The sequence below is a fragment of the Thamnophis elegans genome, chromosome Z (assembly GCF_009769535.1).
Source record: "Thamnophis elegans isolate rThaEle1 chromosome Z, rThaEle1.pri, whole genome shotgun sequence".
NCBI classification, from domain to species: Eukaryota; Metazoa; Chordata; class Lepidosauria; order Squamata; family Colubridae; genus Thamnophis; species Thamnophis elegans.
In genome coordinates, this window is record NC_045558.1 from 121,097,212 (window position 1) to 121,106,162 (window position 8,951).

An 8,951-nucleotide genomic window follows, 5' to 3' on the forward strand; every position below is an offset into this window, starting at 1 on the left:
GAGGGAAATTAGTAATGATTTGGAGGGTGAAATAGTCATGCTTCAGCAAAAACAGTAGCACAAATAAGTAAATAAGCTTTTTTCTGGCCACTGCAGAAATTATAAACCTGCCCCCCTCTCGAAATTTATTTAAGCTAAAAAATAAAAAAATAAAAATAAAATATCACCATCCACCGATGTAGTAATTATTCCAGTCATGTTATACCATGTGGCATAGCCATGTTGGTACTACCACTAATTTATTTTGCTTTCTGTCTGAGACCATGGAGTCTTTGATTAGTCAGGATATAGAAATACAGGTATAATCAGATCAAGGGTCTATAAGGTAGCTACAAAATGAAAACACATGCAAACACAGACCCCTGACACAGAATGTCAGCCTTGTGCAGCTTCCTAAGCAAACATTTAAGAAAAAAAAATCAAATTTGTAGACACTTTCAATTAAACAGCTGTTTCTGGGGATTGGCTTAAAAAAAAAAACCATCAGTCAGCTCACTTCCCCTTCAAATACCACAATTGCCATCTAGAGTAGTATCTTGCTTGCCTTGCCAAACGACAGAGCCGGTAACTCATACTGCAACATTTTTTGATGATTCGGTAGCTTTGGGCAAGCTTTAAAACTGCTACAGCAGCTAATCTTAGCTGAAAATTGGGATATATCTAGAATCAATAAATGTTAGGGATATAAGACTTCAAAGACTTGTATTACCATCTCCGCAGAATACCCTTTGGATGAATGGAAGCCCCATGCATTTTATCTGTGTTACAGCAGACAGCAAGTCTCTTCTGCCAAAGCTTAACCAAATTGCCAGAAATAAAGAATATACAGTGTGTCAGACCTGGAATTCATCTTTTACATTGGGCCTTCAGGCCTGCCACAATTTCTACTGTGGGGAAAAGGGAGGAGGGATTATATGGAGTATGGGTGATATACAGTCAAAATAACATTCTTTTCTCGGAGAGTCAAGGACATCTTGACCTGCAGCTGCCGATGGGGTGATTGGCAGGTATCTCCAGTTTTGGACAGTGCCTGATTGGACCATGTGATGGACATATAGGTGCAGGGAAGGGACTTGAACTTTCACTTGGGTGAGGAAAACTTGGAAACTTTCAGATTTGGGTTTTCCCAGATGTGTCAATATGACATCTCTAATTAAATGAAACTTTTGAAGAAACTCAAGCCTCGGAGTCTTCTTTTTTGGGGGGGTGTTACATGGAAGCATGACACATAGCATATTGGCAGATAAAATGCAAGTTGAAACTACTTTATGCTGGATGAAATAGTCCTAGACAGGGTTAGGATAAAAAGTACTGTAGCAGTAAAACTAGCACTGTTTATTTTACTTAAAAATTATAAAATTTTCTTTTGGAGAAATTTGCTTTTCTTGCCCAATGGACTATATCCTGCAAGAGATATACCATTCCACAACAGGAGTAATTGGCATTGGACACAGAATCTTATACTCTCACCATCTTACTTTCATTTATCTAAACTCTGATTATCGTGGAAAATAGATAACACAATGTGTAATACACAGTATCTCGAAAGTTGTGTGTGGATCTCTAATACCCTATTTGTTTTCAAAGTAGCCTAACAAAAGCAGATTTGAAAGAGAATTACATGAATTCAGTATAAAGAGCAAATGACATAATTGTCCATAAAACTTAGATGGTAAAGCCAAGTGCAACTATAAACTTAATGGGCAGCTTTCAGCAAATCAGTTATCCATTTATATCCGGTTAAACATGGCTAAGGAATTTTGATTTTCATTCCTTTGATGAAAGTTGGGATACAAATTGCATGTTTTCTAAACATTTTTCAGGAAAGAATTATGCAAATAATTTATGCATAATTTTTCATGCAATAAACACATTCATTACAGCATTTAATACGCATAAGAGTTTTCAGGAAAAATTTCCTGTGTAAATGGGTATGATTTCAATAAGCATTTCATCTCAAGATTCTTAATTATTGTTTTTGTTACTATAAATAATACAATATTTGATGTGAGTTAAAGGGAACCATGAAATTCCCACTTCTCATTTTTTTAAAACAATCACCTAAAATATATACTACTCTGAATTCTCAAAACCTGTCTGAAGAGAAACATTTTCATAGAAAAAAATTACCTTGGAAAATGTTTTGATCGACATTTCTGGATACAAATATTGACAATACAATGGGGCAAAAAAGTATTTAGTCAGTCACCAATTGTGCAAGTTCTCCCACTTAAAAAGATGAGAGAGGACTGTAATTGACATCATAGGTAGACCTCAACTATGAGAGACAAAATGAGAAAACAAATCCAGACAATCACATTGTCTGATTTGGAAAGAATTTTTTTGCAAATTATGGTGGAAAATAAGTATTTGGTCACCTACAAACAAACAAGATTTCTGACTCTCACAGACCTGTAACTTCTTCTTTAAGAGGCTCCTCTGTCCTCCACTCATTTACCTGTATTAATGGCACCTGTTTGAACTTGTTAGCAGTACAAAAGACACCTGTCCACAATCTCAAACAGTCACACTCCAAACTCCACTATGGTGAAGACCAAAGAGCTGTCGAAGGATATCAGAAACAAAATTGTAGACCTGCACCAGGCTGGGAAGACTGAATCTGCAATAGGCAAGCAGCTTGGTGTGAAGAAATCAACTGTGGGAGCAATAATTAAAAAATGGAAGACGTACAAGACCACTGATAATCTCCCTCGATCTGGGGCTCCACGCAAGATCTCACCCATGGGGTCAAAATGATCACAAGAACGGTGAGCAAAAATCCCGGAACCACACGGGGGGAACTAGTGAATGACCTGCAGAGAGCTGGAACCAACGTAACAAAGGCTACCATCAGTAACACACTACGCCACTAGGGACTCAGATCCTGCAGTGCCAGACATGTCCCCCTGCTTAAGCCAGTACACGTCCGGGCCCATCTGAAGTTTGCTAGAGAGCATTTGGGTGGTCCCGAAGAGGATTGGGAGAATGTCATATGGTCAGATGAAACCAAAGTAGAACTGTTTGGTAGAAACACAACTCGTCGTGTTTGGAGGAGAGAGATTGCTGAGTTGCATCCAAAGAACACCATACCTACTGTGAAGCACGGGGGTGGCAACATCATGCTTTGGGGTTATTTCTCTGCAAAGGGACCAGGACGACTGATCTGTGTACAGGAAAGAATGAATGGGGCCATGTATCGTGAGATTTTGAGTGCAAACCTCCTTCCATCAGCAAGGACATTGAAGATGAAACGTGGCGGGGTCTTTCAGCAATGATCCCAAACACACTGCCCGGGCAACGAAGGAGTGACTTTGTAAGAAGCATTTCAAGCTCCTGGAGTGGCCTAGCCAGTCTCCAGATCTCAACCCCACAGAAAATCTTTGGAGGGAGTTGAAAGTCCGTGTTGCCCAGCGACAGCCCCAAAACATCACTGCTCTAGAGGAGATCTGCATGGAGGAATGGGCCAACATACCAGCAACAGTGTGTGCCAACCTTGTGAAGACTTACAGAAAACGTTTGACCTCTGTCATTGCCAACAAAGGATATATAACAAAGTATTGAGATGAACTTTTGATATTGACCGAATACTTATTTTCCACCATAATTTGCAAAAAAAAATTCTTTCCAAATCAGACAATGTGATTGTCTGGATTTGTTTTCTCATTTTGTCTCTCATAGTTGAGGTCTACCTATGTCAATTACAGTCCTCTCTCATCTTTTTAAGTGGGAGAACTTGCACAATTGGTGGCTGACTAAATACTTTTTTGCCCCACTGTAAATAAAGGGAAATATTCTTTTGATACCTTGATGATAAACAACTGATGATGGAGCCAATTACTTAGAAAAAAAATCAAGTAAAATTGTTATTTCTTACAATAGTTTAAAGACTGGAACATTTTCCCTGTGGAAAAAAAAAGGGTAAAGCAAACCACTCTATTAACCTAGAAAACAAAAGCAAGCAAAAGAGAAAGCATGTTCTTTAAAATGCTTAAGATACCTTTTTTAAATACAAAACCTTACCTATAGTATGGGGAAGGAAATCTTTACACACCTCCCATACTGGAGAAGATGTAAATGCAGTTAACAGGCATCAGATCTAGAACAGAATGATTTCTACTAACATGAAATTTGCTCTCTTGCTTGCTTAGCTTCAAAAGTGAGTCAGACAAAGATTCAAATGCAGTACTCTAGCTATAACTCATGACAGTTACATGAAACAGCCATGTTCGCAGGTAAACTGTTGAGAAAGACAGTGTGAACTGGGCACTAGGGGAGCTGTAGTCTACCATATTTTGAAGGCACCAGATTGGGTAAAATTAAAATAAGGCTGCTTATTTTATAAGCTAAAATAAAGCCTATTTGCTGCTTTTCTTTTCACATCTCATACATCGTGGCACACTCTTCTGTCTTGATGGAATAATTTCTACATCCTGAAACCAATGACAATCAAAAAATGCAGAAAAAAAATACTTTTTTTCTAGAAATCTCAAGGAATTCCAAAATAAGGAAATGAAAATTGATTATTGGAAAGAATTACTGTTAATAACATATTTAATCCTTGGTTGTGGGGGAGAGGAAGAATAAGAGAGGCAGTAAATATTCATTATGTTACAAAATCCAGGCAGTTCAACTATTTGAATTTTAAAGTATCCATAAGTTTTGATGATCTCCCAATCACATTCTTTCCCAGCTGGGATCCTTGAGATGTCAAAAAGATTCCATTTCTTACTTTCCTTAAGAGAATTGGAAGATATTGTGTTGGGAAAAACTAGTCAAAAGTATGAACTTGTGTCGTATGTTTGGTACAATACTATTCTGTTAAAATATTGTTAGTGTAGGTTTAATTTGTTGCCTGCCAAATTCATTAAGTATAATACTTACTCCTAAAAATGAAATATTTTTTAAAAAAATCCTTAAAACAATTTTAAAAAAAACTTTCAAAATTCAGCCTGCCCCACCCCCACAACTCTTTTTTATCATCCATCACCTAGTCATGATTATATAGCAAATTAGTTTTACATGACTCGGTGAAGGTTGAGCACACATGAAACACAAATAAGTCCACAAAAAAACAAAGCAGACTAAGTATGCAGTCTGGATGTACAATTACACTTCAAAGTCAATGTTGCAGTAGGGATTCCCAGCTGTCATACTAGAAATGATTGATGATTGTAAAACATTTCCAATTTGAAGATTCTGTGAAAATAATTTGATGTTCTTCTAGCATTTTTTAAAAACATTTTTCATTGTCAGTTACCTAAATATCACAGCTGTTGCCTCATTCCATTATGTCCCAAATTTGCATGAACAAAGCTAAACCATGTAATCTAAGAGACCTAGAGCAGTGTTTCTCAACCTTAGCAACTTGAAGATGTCCGGACTTCAACTCCCAGAATTCCCCAGCCAGCATTCGCTGGCTGGGGAATTCTGGGAGTTGAAGTCCGGACATCTTCAAGTTGCCAAGGTTGAGAAACACTGACCTAGAGACCACAGGGCCCTGAAGGTAACTGACAAAACTGACTCCAGGTAAGGTAGCCACTGAGAGAATATATAATGTCTTAAACAATCTGAACACAAGGAGAAATCAAGCTCTCTCTAACTTCCTCTCTTTTCTTGAAACTGAAATTGCAAGGAGGAATTTAGGAAGCAAATGCATTTTAGGCTGGTACTGTACAGGTAGTCTTTGACCATAATTGAGCCCAAAATTTTTATTGCTAAGTGAAACATTTGTTAAATGAGTTTTGCCCCATTTTATGATCTCTTTTGCCGCAGTTGTTAAGTGAATCACTATAGGTGTTAAGTTAGTAACATGGTTGTTAAGAGAATCTTAACCCATTGACTTTGCTGGTTCAGGTGGTCACAAAAGGGGAATCACATAACCCTGGGACACTACAATGGTCATAAATGTGACTCAGTTGTCAAACATCTGAATGTAAATCATGGCATCATGGGGATGCTGCAACAGTTGTGTGTGTGAAAAATGGTCATGTCACTTTTTTCAGTGCCGCTGTAACTTTGAATGGTCACTAAATGCTGTAAGTCAAGGACTAGCCATATTTATTTTTTACCTACTGTATTTCCAAATCAGGCCAGACTAAAAGTAAAGGAGGCAAATGAGAAATAACGTGTGTGTGTGTATTTGTGTGTGTGTTTGTGTGTGTATATATACACAATATATATACACACACAAACACATACACACAAACACATACACACAAACACACACACACACACACACACTATAGCTGGAAGATATTTTGGACAGGTGAATAAAAGTGTGGAAGCCTGAGGAAAAACTATGGTTGAAATTTTCCCTTAGCCATAAAGGCTGTGTATTATTATCTTAAACCTTCATCAATATTACAAGGTTGTTATGAAAACATGGGAGAGTGAGAGAACATGTATTTCATCTTATGGTTCTGAAAGAAATATAGCAAATGCAATAATAGTTACTTTTTAAATTAATTGAACTAATAATGCATCTGTGCTTATCATTCTTCAACAGTGGACAGCCATGTAACACTGAAGAACTGATATGAAAGCAATTCAGAAGCCTGCAGTTTTTTGAAGAGCATCTGTTTTATCAATGATATACTATCTCTGAATACAGACATTCGACTAAGAACTGTATTGATTAATAACCGCTGACAGGCTGTTCTAATCTATATTCAAAGCTATCAAAAGGTAGCAGTTACTATCAAAGCACACTGTAATAATGGATTTATAGCATGAAGCAGCATTTCTTTGCACCTCTGAATAGTCTATCAATCCATTTCATTTTATTCTCGATTTGTATTACACATTCTAATGTGCTCCATTCTCATAAATCACCTCTATTTAAAACTTAACCTGCGTGATCAAATTTGCAGGAGGTTCATTGATATAAATTCTTTTTATTTCAATCAAAAATAAAACCCTCACTTCTTCCCAACTATTTGGCACTTGCCTCACATACCCAATATTGGCCTAAATTCATCCTTATGGGAGCGCGTTCCTTCTCCTGCTGGATACACACCTGTCTTTGCAAGAGCTGATTTCTGAGCTCAGACTCGACTCTCAGAACTGAAAGAGCAAACTCCAGCCAACAGGAAATGGGAGTTGAGACACACTGTCCACACATTATATAAAGGCAATTCCTTTCCTTAAGACTCCACCCTTCTCTCCCGTTCATACCTTGACCTGCCAATGGCAGTTTACTTACTTGGAGAGTGTAGGGGGGGTTTCGATCTTCCAGGCCGCAGAGAGGTTGGGGCTCACACCAATTGATCTGTGAACAGCAGGCCACCACCACCACCGGAGACCCCCCTCCTCCCTCCCCCCAGGGTCCCTAGTGAGCGTTTTAGACCCCCCACTTCCCCCAGCCAGGGGGCATAGCCGGTGCCCTCCTTTGAAAACCGGGGGGGAACCTCGGCAGACCAGTTGAGTAAGCAAGCTTCGTTTCCAAACGGAGAGACGAAGCCGGGCACAAGAAGAGCAGAAACGTCAGGGGACAGGCGGGAGCGGACAGACGGACCTGCTCCTTGGAGGGAAGGAGAAGCCGGAAAGAATGGGAACCTCCGGGAGGGAAGCTAGAACGGACTGAGTTCAAGGGTCACGAAGGCAAGGAGGTCAGGGAGGCCACTTCTCCAGGGAGGAGGCTTCGCAGGATCAGGAGTCACAGGCTGGACTCGGGGGGGGGGGGCAGAATGGAGGAGGAAGAGAAAGACCGTTCAAGCTTCTTCCCTGTGGAAAACCTCGGCCAGACCCCCGTCTGAAGACAAACCCCACCCCCCCTTTTCGGGCTCTCTTCCCCCGTCTCCCAGGCAATGCAGAGAAATCTGGCCCAAGGGAATGCCGCTCTACCACACCAGGACTCTATGGCCCTTCCGAAGGCTTTCGGCCCCTCTCAAGCCCGCGGAGTAGATGCGGCACTAGCGACGGCGGCAGCAGCGGCGCCGGGAGGACGGCCCGCAAATCGGAAGCGGAAGCCGATTTGGCCTGTTTCCGCCTCCAGGTGGTGCCCATTTCCGCCCTCATCTTTCTCCATGTTGAGTGGCCGGTTACTTCCCGCATCATAGAGAATCGGACCAAGCCAAAATGAGCCGGGACCAAAAAACAAACCAAACCACAAAGGGAGGGAAGAAAATACAAACGGTCGAATCTGGTAATATAGATTTTTTTTAAAAAAATAAACGTTTTACGTTTAATTGCACATAAAAATCTTACTTTTCATTTCTTCCTATGTATGCATTCTGGTTAGGTGGCAAAAAATCCCTATTTTTAACCACCACCACCCAAAAATCTCCGAAATAGCAAAACCTTTACTAAGAAACAATAGCCCAACATTAAAACATTAATTTCAATAAGTTTCCTCCACGGCAAACCCTGCCAACCGAAATGGCATTGTGTAAATTTGCAAGAAGTCAGAAAACATAGCTACTTGCAATGAGGCGCCGCTCCAGTAAGAGTCGTAGTTGTTCCTGTGGTTATTCTGCACTTCTTCCCAAACTCCAATTTATTAACATTGGTACCTACTCGCTCAAATGGTGAGCCCCACCCCAGGGAAACACCAATCAGAAATGCGGCCTGTGATGAGCAGTAACCAATCCCAAATCACCTTCTAAATTTTAAAGGAACAGCACTAGCATTTTCCTGCATATTAATATAAAGGTAAGTTTGGACTGGATCCATGAAGAAAATAACAATCTCTTGAGTCCCATCTTCTGCCTGTACCTATAAATGCAATATTTTGATAAAGGCAAGAGACTACTCCAAATCATAACTCTGAATCTCTTTTATTTTTATCTTACAGATTCAGCAAATTTTCCATTAAATGTAAAGAAAACTTAGTTTATTGTTAACATTAGTTTGTACCCAACCCATAAAAATCACCCCATTTGGCATGTTAAGTGGTAGCATATACTTCCCCCCCTCCCCCAAAATCCAATAGTCTGATTGACTACAAATATGTT

General features: G+C 39.7%; 1 protein-coding gene across 7 annotated transcripts in view; it reads right to left on the minus strand.

Annotated features, from left to right (window-relative positions):
- The window catches only part of EPN1 (epsin 1), a 54,862-nt gene extending 46,357 nt beyond the window's left edge, over positions 1-8,505 (minus strand). For 6 of the 7 annotated variants that reach the window (XM_032234670.1, XM_032234666.1, XM_032234669.1 and 3 more), the window contains exon 1: positions 7,202-7,675. The gene's annotated coding sequence lies outside the window, so the exon portion shown is untranslated. Of the gene's footprint in view, positions 1-7,201; positions 7,676-8,419 lie in introns of those variants that run through there. The other variant, XM_032234664.1, reaches the window with a different exon arrangement.
- Positions 8,506-8,951: the final 446 nt, after the last annotated feature.